This window comes from Artibeus jamaicensis, unplaced genomic scaffold (genome assembly GCF_021234435.1).
Source record: "Artibeus jamaicensis isolate MK-2021 breed Jamaican fruit bat unplaced genomic scaffold, CSHL_Jam_final scaffold_378, whole genome shotgun sequence".
Taxonomy (NCBI): Eukaryota; Metazoa; Chordata; class Mammalia; order Chiroptera; family Phyllostomidae; genus Artibeus; species Artibeus jamaicensis.
Genome location: NW_026522044.1, coordinates 2718656 through 2739991, shown reverse-complemented (window position 1 = coordinate 2739991; position 21336 = coordinate 2718656).

The following is a 21336-nucleotide window of genomic DNA, read 5'->3' as shown; positions in this document are numbered from 1 at the left end:
AACAATCACAACCGCCAGAAAATCGAACTGTATAGAAGTCTGACAACCAAGGAGTTAAAGAAGAAACATTCATCCAGACTGGTAGGAGGTTCAGAGACAGGCAGCCAAGGTGGAGAGGACTCCTGGTACTGCAGCGGCTGGTGGGCCAGGCATTCCCACATTTGCATGCAGATAAAGTGGGAGGAACAACTGGGGAGTGAGAGAGACTGACCATGCAACCCAGGGTTCCAGTGCAGGGAAATAAAGTCTCAAAATCTCTGACTAAAAAAAACTTGTGGGGGTTGTGGTGGTGGGAGAAACACCCAACCTCACAGGAGAGTTTGTTGGAGAGACTGACAGGATCCTAGAACATACACAAACCCACCTACCTGGGAATCAGCACCAGAATGACTCAATTTGTTTGTGGGTAGCAGGGAAAGTGACTGAAAGCTGGCTGAGAGCCGAGCCAGCAGCATTTTTCCCTCTTCGACTCTTTTCCCACATACAGCACCACAACGCAGTGACCTGGGTTCCCCTGCCCTGGTGAATACATAAGGCTCTGCCCCTTACAATATAACAGCTAGCTATGACAAGACAAAAAATATGACTCAAATGAAAGAACAGATCAAAGCTCAAACAGTAGATCTAAGCAATGAAGAGGTAGCCAACCTATCAGGTGCACACTTCAAAACACTCATAATCAGGATGCTCACCGAAATGGTTGAGTATGGTAGCAAAATAGAGGAGAAAGTGAAGGCAATGAAAAGTGAAATAAAGGAAAATGTATGGGGAATCAGCAGTGATGGGAAGGAAACTGAGACTCAAATCAACAGTTTGGCCAGAAGGAAGAAATGAACTTTCACCCAGAACAGAATGAAGAAACGAGATTTCAAAAAAATGAGGAGAGGCTTAGAAACTTCTGGGACAATTTTAAACATTTCAACATCTGAATCATAAGGGTGCCAGAAGGAGAAGAGGAAGAGCAAGAAATGGAACACTTATTTGAACAAATAATGAAGAAAAACTTCCCCAATATAGCCAAAGAACTAGACTTCCAGGAAGCCCAGGAAATTCAGAGTCCCAAAGAAGTTGGACCCAAGGAAGCACACACCAAGGTACATGATAATTATGTTACCCAAGCTTAAAGAGGAGAGAATCTTAAAAGCAGCGAGAGAAAAGGAGACAGTTACTACAAAGGAGTCCTCAGAAGACTATCAGCTGATTTCTTAAAAGAAACCTTGCAAGCAAAAAAGGGCTGGAAAGAAGTATTCAAAGTCATGAGAAACAAGGACCTACATTCAAGATTACTCTATCCAGCAAAGCTCCCATTTAGAATGGAAGGGCAGATAAAGTGCTTCCCAGATAAATTCCAGTTAAAGGAGTTCATCATCACCAAGCCCTTATAATGAAATGTTGAAGGAACTTATTTAAGAAAAAGAAGATCAAAAGTACAAATGGGAATTTCAGGGGAAAGGGGGGAAAGATTTACAGGAACTAGTATAAAGGATACATGGACAACAACTAAGGGGGGTGAAAATGGGAGGGAGGTGGGGAGCACGGGGGGTTGGGCTAGGATGGGAGTAAAAAACAGAATACTGTACTTGAAAAATAATTAAATAAAAAATACAAAAAAATCAAACTAAAAAAAGTACGAACATCAAAATAGCAATAAATACGTATCTGTCAACAATTGAATCTGAAAAACAAACTAAGAAAACAAACCAAACAGAAAGAGAAACATAGATACAGAGAACATTTTGATGGTTGCCAGAGGGTGGCAGTCTGGTAAAACTGGTGAAAAGGTATAGGGATTAGGAAGTACAAATTGGTAGTTATAGAATAGTTGTGGGGATGTGAAGTACAGTATAGGAAAGGGAGTAGCCAAAGAATTTGTATGCATGACTAATGGACATGAACAACAGTGTGTGGACTGCCTGAAGGAGTGGAGGGTGCTGGGTGGAGGAGGATGAAGGGGGAAAATTGGGACAACTGTAATAGCATAATCAATAAAATATTATTTTTAAAAAGTTGTCCTGGCTGGGGTAGCTCAGTGGATTGAGCACGGGCCTGGGAACCAAGCAACCACGGTTTGATTCCCAGTCAGGGCACATGCCTGGGTTGCAGGCTTGTTCCCAGCAGGGGACACACAAGAAGCAACCATACATTGATATTTCTCTCCCTCTCTCCTTCCCTTCCCCTCTAAAGGTAAATAAAGTATTAAAAAAGTACTAGACAGTGTTAAAGAACAGTGTAAACCTTTAAAAAAAGTTGTGATGGTGTAGGTGTGGGATGTGGGCACAGGAGAAGAAAGAAGAGGAAAAAATTTCAATTTGATACAGTGGATGAAAAGAATCTTTAATAGGTTATTTAGGAGGGGATAAATGTAAGGAAATTAAATATAGAAATAGAAAACAAGATTGATTTCCCTGACCGGTGTGGCTCAGTGAGTGAGCGCTGGCCTGCAAACCAAAGGGTTGCCAGTTTGATTTCCAGTCAGGGTACAGGCTTGGATTGTGGGCCAGGTCCCTGGTAGGAGATGCGCAAGAGGCAACCACACATTGATGTTTCTCTCCCTCTCTAAGAAATAAAATAAATAAAATCTTTTTTAAAGAAAATGATTGTTTACGGCAGAGGGAGAGACACTAGATAAGGAGACCCAACAGAAGGCACAGATTATTCTTGACATTATGCCTAGAATAATATAGGCAGTGGGTGTGAAATGAAGATTGGGGGTCAAGGCAAATATAGAATAACTTCCCATAGAGGGGGACATAGAAAGATGGAGTGAATCATTGGTTCAGACACTTGCTTCTAACATACCTGACATAAATGAGAAAGCCTCCTGCAGACAATGTCTTTTCTGCTTCCTCTTGGTACTCTGGACTTACTGTTTTATCCTTTGTGACCCACTTGAAGGCATCTTTCTGGAGAGGGCAAGAGAGGAAGTAGTGGCTCCTTTTCCACCCATTGCCAATTTCAACGCATCACCTCAAGTATCACCAGCCCAGGTGTCACCATTATTTAGACCAATAAACAAATCAATACAGGTCAGATTGTATTATGTCTAGCTAGGGGTCAAAAATTGCATTGTTCCTGATAGCCAAGAGCTAAGGTCTGATGAATGGCTTCTATATTCAGTGCTGGCCCATGGGGATGAATAGGATTTGAAAGGCAAGAAGTACAAAGTAAATTTTGGCTTTGGGATATAGTATACTTTATTACTTTGTCACTCTTTTTTTTTATTTTGAGGCATTTTCACTTTCCTTTTTTTAATTTTGTTGTTGTTGACATAGAAGGGAGATGTATCTACACACAGAACATCAGTATCATGACATAATATATAGTGTCATTGAAAGCTCTTATCACAAAATAGCATCTAAAATGAATGAAAAAATTGGGAGGAAATTCTTTCACTAGTATTTACATTTAAGAAAATTATTCTTCTGTGTTTAAAGGTCTAAACAGTCTATGTTTCACATATAGGCAGATGCCTCATTTTGGGCAGCACTTATCACATAGCTACCATAGCCACTGGCTCAGGATCAATTTTTTAAAAACATTTATTCATTAATTTTTTTAGAGAGAAAGAGAGGGAGAGAAACATTGACATGAGAAACATCAACTGGGTTGCCTCTCTCACATGTCCTGAACCCGGAACCCTGATATGTGCCCTGACCAGGAATCAAACCCATGACCTTTTGGTTTGAGGGATGATGCCTAACCAACTGAACCAACTGAGCCACAAGCTTCAAGGCTTAGGACTCATTTTTAATGATGAAGTACACACATGAAGTTAAGTACTGAGCTAAGCAATTGATTTGAGTGAAGCTTCTTTTCAAAATTCTTTAAAAAATTCTTTTGTCATTGTGATTTCATGAGCTCTCTTGTTTATAAATGGAGGAATTTCTGTTTCCTGGCTCCTCTAAGCTATTCTAAAGTGGCCATAAAATAGAGCTCCCAGCTTTATGGGAACAGAAATACCAAACAGGCATGTTTAGGTTTTCACCGAACACCTCATTGTAGTACAAGGACTTATATTGTAGATAATAGTCCATAAACTTAATCGCTCACCTCAACAAGCCAAAGGGGCAAATATGAAAGACCACTGCTAAATACATAATATAAATAGATACCTTGTGAAAGGAATACTGATTGCCGACGATATGACAAATCTGAAATCAACTCTTTCAGTTCTACCTTCAAGATATCCTTTTTATATTAGCATTAATTTTAAGCTGCGTTGTTGCTGTTCCAATGTAGGATAGGCAGAAAAGTTTTAATTCATCATTTTAGGCAATGAGCTTCAGTTTGAAAGTGACAGGAGCCAACTCAAACTAGCATAAGCAAACATAAGAAACATTATTTCAAGGAACCAAAGTCAAGGATGAATGGGGAACCAAAGTCAAGCTCGTATGAGGGATGGGAACCAAGAAGAAGCGTGCTATTAAGAATCAAGGTAATCTCTCTTGTGCTAGCTCTCAGGATACTTTCTCATTGAACCATCTTCTCATGTCTAATGGGCTCTCTTTAAATTCTGTCTTTGTGCCTGTTTCATGTATTTCTGCAGATTTACTTTTTCTCCATTTTCCTACATAAGATAGCCAACCTACTGCTTCTAGGTTAGCATATCCTCAATTCAAGTACTCAGTAGGGACAAATATCTCTGAATACCAGTTTTAAATACTCAGGAGAGAGAAATTTATTGCTATGCCCTGAGTCATGTGTCCACCTTTAATTAATTACTATGGTCTAGGGTGGGGGAGGACAGTCGCATAGTGAAAATAGCAAAGATTCTCCCTTCCCCACGTGAAAGGACAGTTCATAGAGTAGAGAGGTTGACATCCCCAGAGATGCCTGCTACAAAAAATTTTGAGATGGGAGTTTTATTTTAGGCATTAAGCAGGCTGATGACACAGTAAAAATAGTATTAGAGGAAAACAATGTTTAAATGGCTAAAGGTGGTCCTTTTGGTACTGTTGTTATTGTTTTGGAAAGTATACTCAATAAAAAATTGTAAAATTGCAAAAATGTCACTATTTTGGGAAATGCAGAAAATAGTAAATAAAAGTCACTTCTGTCCTTCCAATACATCTCCTATGCCAATACACACCCACATGTGTGTGTGTGAATTACACATAATCTTTCCTACTGTTTCTATGTGAGAGTGCTTTCTATAAGGCATATTTATTTGTTTTGCCCTTTTCTTCATTTATTCAGACCCATCCTGGGTGCTTTACTACATGTTCAAAACAAGCCCAAGTACACAGGCATATAGGAAGAGAACCAACCATAATATGAAGAGATCAGTGGAGAGGCAAGAACCTTGAATGAATGCTCTGAAGAAATCAAGTAACCATTGAAATATTACAAGATGATGCCTCTCTTATTGCTGTGCCCACTTTTGTCAGGATACCAACCAACTACTGTGGATCTTATAAAAGGATTTTTCTGCAAATGTACAGAGCCTTATATTAAGATGGGATTGAATTCTTATTGAATTAGACACTTTATTAGAAATTTTCACTGGCTGTGACCAGACAATAGGTTAAAGGGGAAATACATTTATAGTCTCCATATTAGAGGCAGAGACAGAGGAAACTAGAAGATGCTTTCTGTGGGACAGCTCACATTATGGAAGTAGCTAGGATCAGATAGGTCTAGTTTCAAGTCTCACTTCTATGACCAAGTATCACTGTGAACTTTTGGTAAATATTTGTCTAGAATTTGGTTTTAACCTCTGTAAAATATAGATAGTAATCTGTTATGAATATTGAGTGAGTTAAAGTACAAAAAAAACTAGGGTGTTACTTGTCACTTGGTAGGTGCTCAAGGATTTACTATTGTTTATAAAATGTTTTTGTTTAGTATTAATTTATTAAGTTTTCTTTAATAGTATTATAGTGTTGTAAACACTGTTACTTGATGTAAAAACTTTGATTAGATTGGTGACAAAAGGTAAGGACACTTTCTTTTTTCTTTTTCTTTTTGTTAAGGTTTTATTTATGTATTTCTAGACAGAGGGGGAGGGAGGAAGAAAAAGGGAGAGAAACATCCATGTACAGTTGCCTCCTGTGCACCCCCTACTGGGCACCTGGCTAGCAACCCAGGCATGTGCCCTGGGTGGGAATTGAACCAGCCATCCTTTGGTTCACAGGCTGGTGCTCAATCCACTGAGCCATACCAGCCAGGGAGTAAGGACTCTTTCTTGAAGTCCTAACTTGGACAGAGAGCCCTTCTCATCAGCCAAAATAAGGACAGTCATGTCAAATCTCCTATGGAATAGTAGGATATCAGAGCTGGGAAGACTTTTATGATCGTCCAGTTCAATCTGCTTATTGTACAGAGGTGATGGTGAGCTAAAGGGAGGAAAACTGATGTACACAGAAGTGTTGAATTAATTCTCTTTTTGAAGCACTCCTTTGTCTGCATTTCTATAACATGACACTCACCTGGTTCTCCCTTAGCTCCTCAGTTTCCTTTGTAGGTTTATTTTTCTCTGCCTATCTCATAAATGTTGGTGTTTCTCAGGATTCTGACTCAAGCTCTTTTCTCTTCCCAATCTACACACTATTTTTTGTAATCTTAACTACTATTTTGGCTTAAATTATTGGCCTTCTACTAATATCTTCCAAATCAGCATTTTATGCTGTGAATTTTTCTGTTATATCCAAATACCTACTCAACACCTCTATTTCAGTGTCCCACAGACACGTGCACCTGTCTAATGTTGAACTCATCATTCTACCAAGAGGCTACTCTTCTATGTACCTATTTCAGTTTGTGGCACCATATACTGAACACAGTTGACCAAACGAGAAACCTGAAAATTATTTGTGACCCCCCCTATTCCCTTACTGCCGTCTCCTAATGTCTAATTTGGCTCCAAGGTCTGTGAGGACTAGTCTAGGCCATTATCATCTTGCCTTTATCACTGCAATCACTTACTAATTGGTCCCCTGGCATACATATTAGACCCTTTCCCCATACATCCTATAACTAGAAAGGTACCTTCAAATACACAAAATTGTCACTTATCTACTTAAAATCATTCAGTAACACCCTGCTTCTCTCAGGATAAACTGTCAACTCCTTAAATGGCTTTACAAAGGCTTGCACCATCAACTGGTACTTACCTTGACAGTTTTTTATTCCCTTCCTCTCTCCATTGTATGTATTCTATGCTTTGTTAAAACTCTATTATTTTTTATTTCTCTATCACAAATATCTAGTACATATTAGGGTGTTTAATAAGTGCTTCTTGATTATGTTAAGAAACCAAATATAATGTATAGGTAGCCTGACACTTAGTTCAAAGCATTTTTTTTGTTATATTATCCTGGTAGTTTTACAGGACAAACCTAAGAGTGAATATATATATGTATTCCTACTCTGCTCTGTGTCCACTTTGCTGCTTCCTAATTAGCATGCTTCAACCCCAAAACGAATCTCTACCTTTGGGTCTTTGGTTCAAGGCTCATTAGTCTGCATTTATGAGCTCTATTAAAACAATAGTGAAGGGTTAGCCTGAAAATAAGTAATGACACAAGGTTATCTCTTTGATCAAATCATTTTCTTTTATATTGTTTTCTATGTCTTGTAATATAGCATTATGTGAAAGCTGTGCTTTGGAACAGAAATAAGATAATTCTGACCTGAACAAGTCCATGACTCAAATTGCTCCAGCTCATCTGTTAGCCTGGGAGAAAATTGGTGAGAGCTATCTTCTGAACCTGAGTTCAGAAATTTCTGCACCTTCTATTACATTTTCTCTTGAGACTTTCCACTAAGAAGGTCTATGAGACTTAATAACTTCTTTCCTTGTAGTGTAGGAGTTTAATGATCTTGCAAATTATTGACTGATTCCAGATTATTAAACTTTTATAGATTTAAAATGTAAAATGGAAATGTTTAAAATATATTTCTTTTTCTTACCTTCATTGCCTGTGATCATGACTAGCAATCATTAACATGCATGACAATGCAGGTTGCTCACTACAAGGTGCTTGGTTCTGCTCCCCACCCCCAGCTTTTTTGCCCTTCCTCCCTTAATTTCTATGCAGCATTTTTGCATCCCTAGCATCACTGCCTGATGCCCTGACTTTTCTTCTTGTTGCTGCTTCTCATGGTATGTGTGTGCATGTGTTTGTGTGTGTTGGGAGGAGAGGGAAAGGAGTGAGAAATCAATGTCTTCAACCAATAGGAATTTGCAAGCAAAGATAGAATATATATTTTTATTACTCTTGCCCACAAAAATGACATAAAGTACAGTATTATCAGACCCTAAAAAAGCTTAGAGAGCATTTGGATTCTGAGAGAGGGTAACAGGCTCAGAAATGTGAAGGGACTTGCATAACCTGGAACTCAAACATGCTACAGTTTTCTATACAGAGGGCACAGCGAATGCATTACATTAATGTGGTGAATGCATGTTTTAGGTCAAGGGACTTTTCTGAGAATCAGGATGAGACAAATACATGATTAGAGTAAATAATTATGAGAGCCGCATTTCAAAGTTTGGGGTAAGGGTGACAAGTGTAGTAAAATTACTCTGCTGTTTGTGCCCCTGTTAAAATGCTTTCTACTTGCTTTGATACTGTCACGAGCTCTACCACAAATGGTGACTCTCACACTTTGAATTTCCCAGAGACAACCTCAAGCCTTGTAGAAGATACTACATATATATAAACAGTAAAGAAATAAATGCACAAGTAGGGTGACTCTACATTCTAATTTGCCCAGGACAGTCTTACTGTATGCCTGTTGTCTGAATGTCCCATTTGGTTTGGGTACTCTTCCACTGTCAACAATGTCCCAATTTGGACAAAAAATTATATGATCACTTTATTTATAAACCACAATTGGATGAGGAACAGAATTCTCAACTATTTCAACTGTTCTAATGCTCCAGAAGAGGTTGCACTTGTAATTAGTGTGTAAAGTGCTAAGAAACTATTTATTATTAGTTCTCAATCATAAAGCACTGTTTGCCTATATAATCCCCTCAGTGCAGTCTTTCAGAGTGCTTTATGAAGCCTCACATTTTTGTAACATTTGTGATATTACTCCCAAATTTCCAATGACATCTGTAGCAGATAGGTTAAATGATCTGTGCAAGGTCACACATCAATTTAGATGGTAGCAAAACTGGAAACATTATGGGCATTATAATTACTTAACACTGCAATATCCCTTCTCTTCTTACAACTCTATGAATTGGGTCAGCTTTATTTTAATTGGACTATATTTTAAAATAGAATCAGATAAGAGAAGTCTAACAGTATTCATAAATATATTCTGTAAAAATGGTTGTGGTCTCTAGACTGAGATATGGTCCCTTTTGGTAAGAGATTAATAGTCCTTTGAAGTCCATAGCTAACACCATTCTCCTGAGGACCCCACTAAACAACATGCTGCTCCTGCTCCACATATAATCTTACCCTTGCTTGACCTAGATAAACTAGACTATCAAGTGGTAGGAGATTCAACTTCTTTCTTGCATGGATACACTTATGCAACCTAGTTCATTCTTAACTCCTGGATAACTATAGCTCATCCTTAAAGACACAGCCACAAGAACCATTCATTTGATTATTCCAACTCATTGAGTTGGCAGCTGTTACTCCATGCATTCACAACATTTTCCCTCTACCATTGTTCCCATCTCTACAAGCTACATGAGGGCAGAGGGGTGTCTTAGGGTCTTATTCATGTCTGTATCTCCAAAGCTTGGTATAGTTTCTAGCATATAGTAGAAGCCCAATAAATTATTGTTAAATGAATTAAAGACAGTTTGTATTGTAAATAAAATGTATTACTTCATGGACTTCAGTCTCTTGAGCTGTATATTTTATATTTTCAATTCATAGTATTGCCATATACTTACTTGTAAAAGCTTAGAATGTGTATCATACTGACATAGAAGTTGTACATTTTGTATGATTATTTAAAGATTGAATAATTTTTTTGTAAAAGAAAAATAATGTTTACTTGACTTCAAGGTTTGCCACACCTTTTGAGCCAATTTTAATTTTAAGCTACTTTTCTCTAAAACTTAGTAATTATTTTCCAAGAGATCTCACAATACTTTTTATTTTTTTTAAAGATTTTATTTATTTTAGGCAGAGGGGAGGGTGGGAGAAAGAGAGGGAGAGAAACATCAATGTGAGGTTGCTTCTTGCATGCTCCCTACTGGGGACCTGACCTGGCCCACAACCCAGGCATGTGCCCTGACTGGGAATTGAACCAGCGACCCTTTGGTTCACAGGCCAGTACTCAATCCACTGAGCTACACCAGCCAGGGCACACAATATATTTTTAAATCAAGGTAATAAGATGAGAAATTTTGCTTCAATTTAAAATACCATAATTGTGTTCTCAATTGAAAAGTTATTTAAAAACAATTTCAGCTTTAGTCTACATAGATTATTTTCAAGAAAACTAAAACAAAACTATTTGCTATGTGAGATAGAAAGGTAGGCATATTTAATGAGTAAAATGTTGGAAATTAAACATTTCAGGTTTTATCACAAGGTGACTGGATAGAAGTTCTTCACATCAGTAGCTTTTTAGATATGAATAATGAATACCTCATTGGCTTTGGTCTACTTTGTGTCATTTTCAAAATTAGATTTAAACTCAAGTCTCTCAAAGGTCAGAATCAAAGGTGTGTGGGTACCTATTACTACAAGGCCAGTATCTTTAAGACACATGTTTTGAATCCTTTGTTATAACTTAATTCTACCATAGGATATTGGCTGCCTTTCTACAGCTGTTGATCAGTCTTAATATAATGATTGCAGTGCAATAATTTCACCATGCAGCAGAATGACATACACTGGAGTCTGATATCAAATTGAGACCCTCTATACTTTGCATATATGCTTCAGAATGCAATACAGTACTTCAGATCATAAAGTATGGAGTTAAGATATTAAAGTCAATTTGGAAAATAAGCTAAATGGTGCTAGTGACTGCAAATTTGTAAAAAAAATACTCAAACATCCTTGATTCATTTGTTTCTTTTGTAGAAGCCCATGTGTTACCACAGGAAAAAATTTCATAAAATTTCAGAACTTGATTATAGTTAAGATATAACCTCATTTTAGAATAGAAATTAAATTTAAAGAAGTATTTGATGGATCATTCTGATATCTGACTCTGAAAATTCTTCTAGGAAAGAGAGGACAAAAACCCTTTCCCATATCGCAATTTGGTCTTGGTGAAATACTAATTCACAATATTGCTATTAATTATGAGTTATCTTCAGGCCGAAGTAGATTTGTCTAATTATTAAAAATATCTAATCTTATTAGATAAATATCATTTACAAATTGTGATGCCATGAAGCTCAGCTTAGGTGAAGATTTAACCTATTTAAATTGAGCAAAATTTTAAATAAATTAATATGTATATGAATCCTATCAATAACAGATTTTGAAAAGATTTTTCTTTTTTTTGTTTTAAATTTTATTTAGTTATTTTTCAAGTACAGTTTGTCTATTTTTCCCATCCCAGCCTCCCCCGCCTCTTGCTCCCCACCTCCCTCCCATTTCCACTGCCCTTAGTTCTCGTCCCTGTGTCCTTCCTATTTGTTCCTCCAAATCCCTCCCCCATTTTCCCCTTAACTTCCCTTCCTTCTCCCCTCTGGTCACTATCCCTTGTTCTCTATTTCAGTGTCTTTGTTTTTTGTTTGGTTTTTTTTCCTGCTTGTTTGTTTGTTTTGTTGTTTAGCTTCCTGTTAAAGGTGAGATCATATGGTATTTGTCTTTCAACCCCTGGCTTATTTCACTCAGCATAATGCTTTCCAGTTCCATCCATGTTGTTGCAAAGGGTAGTAGCTCCTTCTTTCTCTCTGCTGCATAGAATTCCATTGTGTATATGTACCACAATTTTTGATCCATTCGTTTACTGATGGGCACTTAGGTTGCTTCCAACTCTTGGCTATTGTAAATTGTGCTGCTATGAACATTGTGGTGCATAGGTTCTTTGAGATTGATGTTTTAGGATTCTTTGGATATAATCCCAGCAGTGGAATTGCTGGGTCAAAAGGCAGGTCGATTTTTATTTTTCTGAGAAAATTCCATACTGTTTTCCATAATGGTTGTACCAGTCTTCAATCCCACCAACAGTGAACTAAGGACCCCTTTTCCCCACAACCCCTCCAACATTTGTTGTTTGTGAAAAGATTTTTCTTAACAATGTGATAGTGAAGCCCTCACTTGTGTAGCTCAGTGGGGTGAGCATGGGCCTGCAAACCAAAAGGTTGCCAGTTCGATTCCCAGTCAAGGTACACTCCTGGGTTGTAGGCCAGGTTCCCAGTAGGGGGTGTGTGGGAGGCAACCGCACATTGATGTTTCTCTCCCTCTTTTTCCTTTTCTTTCCCTTTCTCTAAAAATAAACGAAGAAATAAAATCTTTAAAAAAAGAATGTGATGGTGGTGGGAAAATGGAGACAACTATATTCTAACATCAATAAAAATATTTTTTAAAAAAGTAAAACAAAAAAAGAATGTGATGGTGAAGGGGAAGAATTTATCAGACTTGCAAGCTAACGAATTAGACTGCTGCAATTTCACTGAAGCTGACAGGAGACATGAGACTGAGACTGAGACTGCATGAGCATCACATTCACCTCAGTTCCCCTTGCCTTCCCTGCAAACACCACAGAAGTAATACAGGGTGACCCACATAGTGAGTTTACATAAAACTTGAGGAACTCCAAGCTTAGGGATCCCTAATCTTTTATAATTAACTGCAAACAAACCTTCCCCAACTTGCTCTATAAATTCATTTTTGTCATACTGGGCAGTAAACAAACCTGCCCTTTGCTCTGGAGAGAGACACTATCATTGTATTCCAAGGATATGTGCTGTACAAACATCTTTGAAAGGATAGTTCAGAACAAAGACAATCAGTTCTGTTCATAAGGCACACGAGGTCTGTCCGGAAAAAGTCTAGCCATTGTTAATATAATGAGAATGGTTTGCACAACATCGACATGACCTGGCAACCAAGGAGGGTTGACTGAATGCACATGTGTGAACAATGATGACTTCATTGTACTAGTCAGTGTGGGTGGTGGACACTGTTGAGTGAGCATGTGTACTGTGTGGTCCTCACATTCAAAATGACTGAGCAGGTAGGGCAACAAATCTGCATCAAATTTTGTATCAAGCTTGAACACTCCTCCATGGACACTCTTCAGATGACTCAGAAGGATGCAGCTATGGGAACCTGGTAATTGGTGGCTTCACCACAGCAATGTGCCTGCTTGTGCATCACATGTAGTGCAGAGATTTGGGGGGAACATCAAATCACCCAGGTGACTTGGTCCCCCTACAGCCCAGATTTGGTGCCCTGAGACTGCTGTTTTTTTCCCAAAACTAAAATCACCTTTGAAAGAAATGGGATTTGAGACCATTGTTAATGAGATTCAAGAAAATACAACAGAGCAGCTGGTAGCAACTAGGAGAACTGTGTGAGGTCCCATAGTGCCTGCTTTGAAGGGGACTGAGGCATCATTGTCCTGTGTGCAATGTTTTTTGTATCTTCTTGAATGCATGTCTCTATTTTTTCCATATTACTTGGCTAGATACCTTCTGGATAGACCTCATACAGAAACGTGGTAGATCAATGGACAACTGTCTTGCAGTAGTCATTTATTAATTGTATTTATTTCAAATTGCTATTTCAAAAATTGAAACTGTAGTACAAATTAACTTCATTCTTATCAGAACTCTCCACCTAAGTATTTTTTTAAAGTATGTGAGCCCCTATTGCCTTAGACAAGCTGTTTGTCAGCTATAGTTTACATTTTACATAACGAGTCCCTAGAACATTTAAATACTTGGATTGCCTTCGGAAGGTCATACAAATCTCCTGAAGGCACAATACAGCTAGTGGCTTATATTAGTGTCTCTGCATGGGCTATTCACTTTCATTCCAATGATGCAGCTGCATCACGGTTTCCCTGAGTGATTTTGAAATCTTTAAGTCAAATTGCTTCTCTCAAAGGTCATGTTTACAAAACAGCTGACATTTGAGAAGGCATAAACTTACAGAGATATGGATGGAGATGTTAGTTTCTTGATAAAGAAATCCATCCGCCTAATGCAGAATTTGACAGCTTTTCTTTTAACAGGATTGGTTCTGCTGGATCAAAAGCAGATTTTGATGCAAAAGCCTTTCGATGGTTTGTCAGGGATTTCGGTTTCCCTTTGGCCAAATGGTCAGTACTTGTTGTATCTATTTAAGGACACAGAAGCACACTTTATTACTGATCATTATATTATTTCCATGGGCCATTTTTTCTCTTTATCATTGCCATATGCTCTTCCTCTTTCTACATGGAAGTTTCAAGCCCCTCTTCACCTTTTCTTTGCATACCTTCTACTTCTACTGGTTTAAATTTTAGAGGTAACTTCTTCCATGAAGCCTATTCTATTCCTCCAAATCTGGAATAAGTTTCCTCCCTAGATAATGTCATAGACCACCATGCTTACCTATATTATAGCACTTATCTCATATACTGTATGTTTTTACTTGTCTGAATTTTCTGTTGGCCTTTGAGCTCCTTGAAAGCAGGGTATATATATCTTATTTTTCTACACAGATTAACTAGCAGTGCCAGACAGAGAATATATCATGAATAAATTGCTGTTGAATTGAATTGAAAAGAAATGATGATCAATTTAGTTAATGTATATACTTTAGAGAGCTTGTTCAGCAATTCTAGTAGGTTTTCAAAAGAGTTTATTTGAATTTAATTAAATTGATGTGGCTATGATCAATTTAGATAGTCTAAGTAAGGTATCTAAAACTGCTATGCACACACACACAGGATAATTTTTATGTTTGTGGGGCCCAAATGCCTAAACATTAAAAAAATTTTTTTTAATGAAAGAATTTTTAAATAAATTTGCTTCAACATTATTTATCTGGAAACAATTCATTTATTTATGATTGACTATGATTTCTTTTTTTCTTTTCTTTTCTTTATTTATTTTTTAATTTTATTTAGTTATTTTTCAAGTACAGTTTTTTTGTCTATTTTTCCCATCCCAGCCTCCCCCGCCCCTTGCTCCCCACCTCCCTCCCATTTCCACCCCCTTAGTTCTCGTCCCTGTGTCCTTCCTATTTGTTCCTCCAAATCCCCTCCCCCTTTTTCCCCTTAACTTCCCTTCCTTCTCCCCTCTGGTCACTATCCCCTTGTTCTCTATTTCAGTGTCTTTTTTTTTTCTGCTTGCTTGTTTGTTTTGTTGTTTAGCTTCCTGTTAAAGGTGAGATCATATGGTATTTGTCTTTCAGCACCTGGCCTATTTCACTCAGCATAATGCTTTCCAGTTCCATTGACTATGATTTCTCTGCAATAACTAATCATATATGGAAATTCTTCCTAAATGAAAAGCTCTAACCCATATTTTTCAAATGTAATTAAAACTTTATGAATACTAAATTAATAATTAAGGATATTGACTTAATGCTACATTTTGTGGACATTAATTAAACTTTTAATAAATTTTATTTGCAGGGTGTTTTCTTAATTGGGTGCCAAGAGCTTATATTTTAATGTTGCAAATAAGTTTTTGGGTCCTTGAAAAGCTGTTAAGCCTAGGCACCTTGTTTATAGTAGCTGGTAAATAAAATTATCCTGTATACAAAGCACTTGGTAAACATTTATAAATTGGAAAAAGAGAAAGTGACAGAGAAATGAATTTATGATTTTGACTCTAGACATTTATGATGAGAGAAAAAGTAATTTTTACCTATGATACTCATAGACAGCCTTTGAAATTAATTATTACTATCATATAAAAGTTCGTATATAGTTTACCTAGAGAATTCTCAGATTTTCTTAGATATGTTCTCTTTTTTTCTTAAGTGCTCAGTTGTTATCATCAAACAAGCCAAGCCACCCAACTTGATGATGCTATAATTGTGTCTAGTATAGGGCTGTTGTAGTAGTAATAGCAGCCCCTCCAAAGAATACCATAAGCACTTTGTAAATGTGTTACATGAAACAATGAAATAATTTTAGTATGAGATTTTTCTACTGTTGTAATATCTTGAAATATATAAAGCTGTGCAATTACTTTTAAGCAAACAAAATACATTATGGTAGAAAAAGATGCAAGTATAGCCCTGGCAGGGTGGCTTAGTTGGTTGGAGCATTGTCCTGTACACCAAATGGTTGTAGGTTCAATTCCCAGTCAGAGAAAATACTTAGGTTACAGGTTCAATCCCTGGTCCAGTTGCATATAAGAAGCAACCAATTGATGTTTCTCTCTCACATCTCCCCCTCTATCTCTAAAATCAATGAACATATCCTTAAGTGAGGATCTAAAAAAAGATACAAGTATAAAGGACTTTATGGTTGAATATTAATATCACTGGCATATTATTTTGGGTTGATTTTAAAATTTTCTTTTACATGAAATTGAATTATATTCTTACCAAAATTTATTAACAAAATGGCACATGCAGAAGACTGAAAATCTTGTATGATATTGTTATGTTTTTGAAAACTGAAGAGGCAAGGGGCAAGGTTAAGCTTTTAAAAATCAATTTCCACAACAACATTTTTACTAAGTCTACAACAGAATTGTCATCTAAATTATTGTGGTTTAATTACTAACACTAGTAACTTGCTGAAAAACATTTTTTAACTAAAAACATGAAGTTTTGTGTGAAAATCAAGATGATTTTGCCCTGACCTGTGTGGCCCACTTGGTTGGGCATCGTGCTGCAAATTGAAAGGTGCTGGTTGGATTCCTGGTCAGGGCACATGCCTGGGTTGTGGGGTGGTTCCCGGCTGGGGGTGTGTGAGAGACAACTGATGGATGTTTCTCTCCTCTCTCTAAATATAAATAAATAAAATGTTTTTAAAGGTGATTCTAAGAAGGATAAAGTATAAGTTTATAAAAGAAAGAATTATGTTTTCTTAAGAATTTGAGAAAAAGTTCAGCCATATTTCTAAGCTTGAGCATTCAGAGCAGATCAACTTTTATTCTTAAGTCCATTATTTTCATTTCACTTGATTCAGGTTGCCAACAGCTTCTTTTTAAAACTGAAAATGCTTGTGAAAGGAAAAAGGACTGTCTGGCTTTCATACATTCCAGTAGATAACATTAATACAATTGCTTCTATTTAGAACTCAGTTGTTACATAAAAGAATTGACAAGTTTGAGTATAAAACAGAAGTTGGTAATTTTAGAACTAGAGCACCATATGAGACAGGACCAATGAGAGTGGGATGCTTCAGTGCCTATATGAGGGCCAGAATGGGATAATGGCACTGGAGAACAACAAGAACCTCCAGCTTGAGGAATGACTACTAGGTGGTATTGAGATACAAGTGCAAAAAAGGAAGTGGAAAGATGATAATGACAATTTTTGTCTACTTGGAAAGTTCGCTTAGTTCTAGCTCCTTCTCCTATTGATAGAGTCTATCTGTATCAAACACTGTATCATTACTATGAGAGTTCCGTTGTATTAAGGATTAAATAGGCTTTTGTGGGTGGTCAATGGCCCATATCACCTCTTTCTCCATTTTGGGACTGAAGCACTCACTTGCCCAGCTTCTGGCAGTGTTTGCAAACTGATGGCTTCTGACTAACTCCCTCCTTGGGATCTGGCCTTGAACAAAGATAATTTCACTCAAATCATGCCCTCTCCTCTAGATCAGCTTGAACCTAATGACTGGTCAATCTAAGGTATAAAGGCCCTACTTCTTAGTCTCAATTCGAGATAATTCTGAAAAAAAAAATTCCAGCTTCAGGGCTCCCCATGGAATCAACTGAGGCCCTTGTTGTGACTGTATCACAATTCAACTTCTTCAGCTGCCTGGTCCTGCCTCCCTCACTCCTCCCCTGCAGATGTTCATCCTATTCCTTAAATAAACTTTGAGGAGCACATTTATGTCTCAAAGTCCATTTTCCAGGGAACCTAGCCTTCAACACTTGAGATCTTAAATATTCAAAACAGTATTTTCATTTGAGAAATGAATTTCAAGTTATAAACATCTATCAGGTACAGATAATCTTTTGACTTTCAAACTGTTTTCTTGTATTTTGGGAAGACAGACTCCTGGATATCTTTCAAAAGCATATAAAAGCTTTCATATTACTGTATTTGATAAACTTAGTCAAATCACTTTGAATGTAAAGCTCTGAAAAATTATACTTATCTGTTCCTAGGTTTAAGTTGCATCTTTGTCTTATAACCATAATTATTGCGTCTTTTGTTAGTCCCATGTCTTTTACATTTCTCTAATGCACATCATACTAACAGCCATGATTGCATTTATACATCAGTATCACACTGATGCAAGATTTGGAATTCAATAGACAGTTGTCAGCAATTGGATCCTCTTCCCTTCCATGTTTCAATGCTTTCCAAGCCTTCTCCTTCACTTCATGCCCCACTGCTCCTAGCAAGAATTTTAGAAAATAAAATAAGGAACTGGAAAGCATTATGCTGAGTGAAATAGGCCAGGTGCTGAAAGACAAATACCATATGATCTCACCTTTAACAGGAAGCTAAACAACAAAACAAACAAGCAAGCAGAAAAAAAAACAAAGACACTGAAATAGAGAACAAGGGGACAGTGACCAGAGGGGAGAAGAAAGGGAAGTTAAGGGGAAAAAGGGGGAGGGATTTGGAGGAACAAATAGGAAGGACACAGGGATGAGAACTAAGGGGGTGGAAATGGGAGGGAGGTGGGGAGCAAGGGGCTGGGGAGGCTGGGATGGGAGAAATAGACAAAAAACTGTACTTGAAAAATAACTAAACAAAATTAATTTAAAAAATTCTTAACTAACATCTGTTCAACCTTGGATTAAAACCTTAGGTCTAAGGATAAATGTAGGTCAGTGTTAGAAAAAGTATAAAGGAAGAAAGGGAATGGAGAAGGGGAAAAGAAAGAAATTTTCTGGAGAGACATAACAAAAACCCAATAACTACATTTAACAATTAACAATTTAATAAAATGTGACACCAAGTACAACAAATTGTGCATGCTAATTGCAACGACATTTTCATTTACAGTAGGAATTCTAAAGATTTAAAGGAAGAATATTCAAAGTTAAGATACTTTTCTTTTCTCTTTGTGTCATAGTAATTAAAGAAAAGAAACCCTGCATTTTCTTACATAGAGATATGTACTTCTCCAATTTTTAATTTCTTATTTAAAAAAAGTCACTGAATGAACTAAACAAACAAATTTATTTAAGCTCATGTTAAGTTTCATGTTATTGTACATGGAGGCCATCACCTTGTGTTTATTTGTTTTAGAGAGAGTTGTACTACTTTGTGGAATTCAGCATGTTGTAAGAAGCAAGGCAATTTATTTTTGTGTACTAGTTTGTTTGGGATTTAATTGCTGTTGGGTAGCCTGAAATGACTAAGTCATAAGATGATAATTTACTGAAGTCTGACCTGATGTAGCATGCAGAGAATTCATCAGGTTTATTTGTAGGTTTGGAACCATAGTAATCAAGATTCAGGTCAGATGCAGTGTTGAGTGAGTTTAGCTAAGTGAGAACACCCACACTCCCTAGGTGTAATGGTTAGTGTGCATTCTTCACTTTCATGTGGATACTTCGACTGCCACTAAAGAAAAAATCCTGCTCAAATCTTTCATCCATAACACAGCACAGAGGAATAATTTCAGTCTGATCCCTGGATGCAATGTAGAGAAATATTGATATGCTGTGGCATTAACTCAAATAAACAGTGGTTTAAGTAGGGCAGAGCAACATAAAGGCAAGAATATATGCATATTCAAATTACCCATCTGCACCATCTACTTACACTTGAGGCATTTATGCATGCTTATTAACCAGGAATATTTTAATGTGGTGCTCATTCTCAGTACCTGAGCTAATTTGCTTCTCCCAATAGAACTGTTTTTGATATGATTCTAAAAGAAAAATGAGAGGGCTGAATATTTCATAGGTATATTTCTGGGGGAAAAGCCCTCTGTTCATGAATCATCTCAATAGGCATAATCCTGTTATTGGCTAACATGTAACATTAATGCATGTGTCAATAAAGACACTTTAATTAGAAATAAGTAATATAAAATAGGAAAACATTTTCAAAATATCTGTTTTTATTGTTGGCTTGTTGATGTGGAAAAATATGAAATCATAGATTGTAAAAAATTAAAGTAAACATAAAAATAAACTTATAAATCATGTATTCACAATTATTTTTTATGTAAAACTATACTTTCACATTTTCAGAGCATCCAGTGAACTAATCAAACCATTATGTTTCTGATTACATGTTCTTAAGAGTCAAGAATTTGAAAATTTTCCCTTGAGCCTACCACACAAATCTCATCATCATTACTAATGACTTTACTGATGACTTTAGAGCTGAATTTTTGTAACAATTATCAAGGCATATACAGTGGAATAACTGAAGATAAACAAATTAGAACAACAAAAATGAAAGATTTTAGAACATAAGTATGGTTAATACCTTTGCATGTTAAATTAAAGTATACAGACTTCTAAGATATTTCTGATCTCCATATGATGACTTATGGCATGTTTCTTTGAATGAAAGCTATAACCATTATAAATATTTTTTCCCTTTCATAATTTCCATAGATAAAAAGTATTTTCCCATATCATCTCAGGCATAATACTAAAGTATTCTGTCTCCTCCTTTGTAAAACGGAGGGTTTGAAAGATATTTCCTTAATCTACTTTCATGTTTAAAAAGTATATGATTCTTTAATCTTAGTATTTTTCCTTAAAGAGACATTCTATAACTAAATTGCCAACTTATATCAATATTTTTATGCTTTCATTTTATGTTTTTATTCTGTAAGCTATTACAGTTTTTCCCATTTTCTCCCCTTCTCCTCCCTCACCCAGCCTCACCCTCACCCCACTCCAAGCCAATCCCCACATTGTTGTCCATGTCCATGGGTTGTGCACACATGTTCTTTGGTTAAATTATATCAATATTGATTCAACAAAGAGGAAGCTTTTACAGAAGTGGCATTGCTTGTAGCTCCTTTTATCAGACTTTTGCATGTTGTGGTATGTGGAGGCGACTTTTCCTGCAAGTCCACCCATCCACCATGGATGAAAGTAAACACTACTAAGACGTGACCTGCTTGGGGAGGAGAGGTGGCTAGTTTCTTGAGAAAACAAAGGCCTAGAGCAGTGGCCAGTTTCTCAGAGGAAAAAGGCCTTGAGCCCCTTCCTCCAGGGGCTTTTATTGGGTTGTAATACACAGGAATACAGGGTGGCAAGGATCAAACAGTAGATAACATTTCAAAGAAATCTGAGTGCTTAGTCTGAGTCTGTCAGGAAGGAAGTTTGCAGAAACTTTAGGGTTTCCT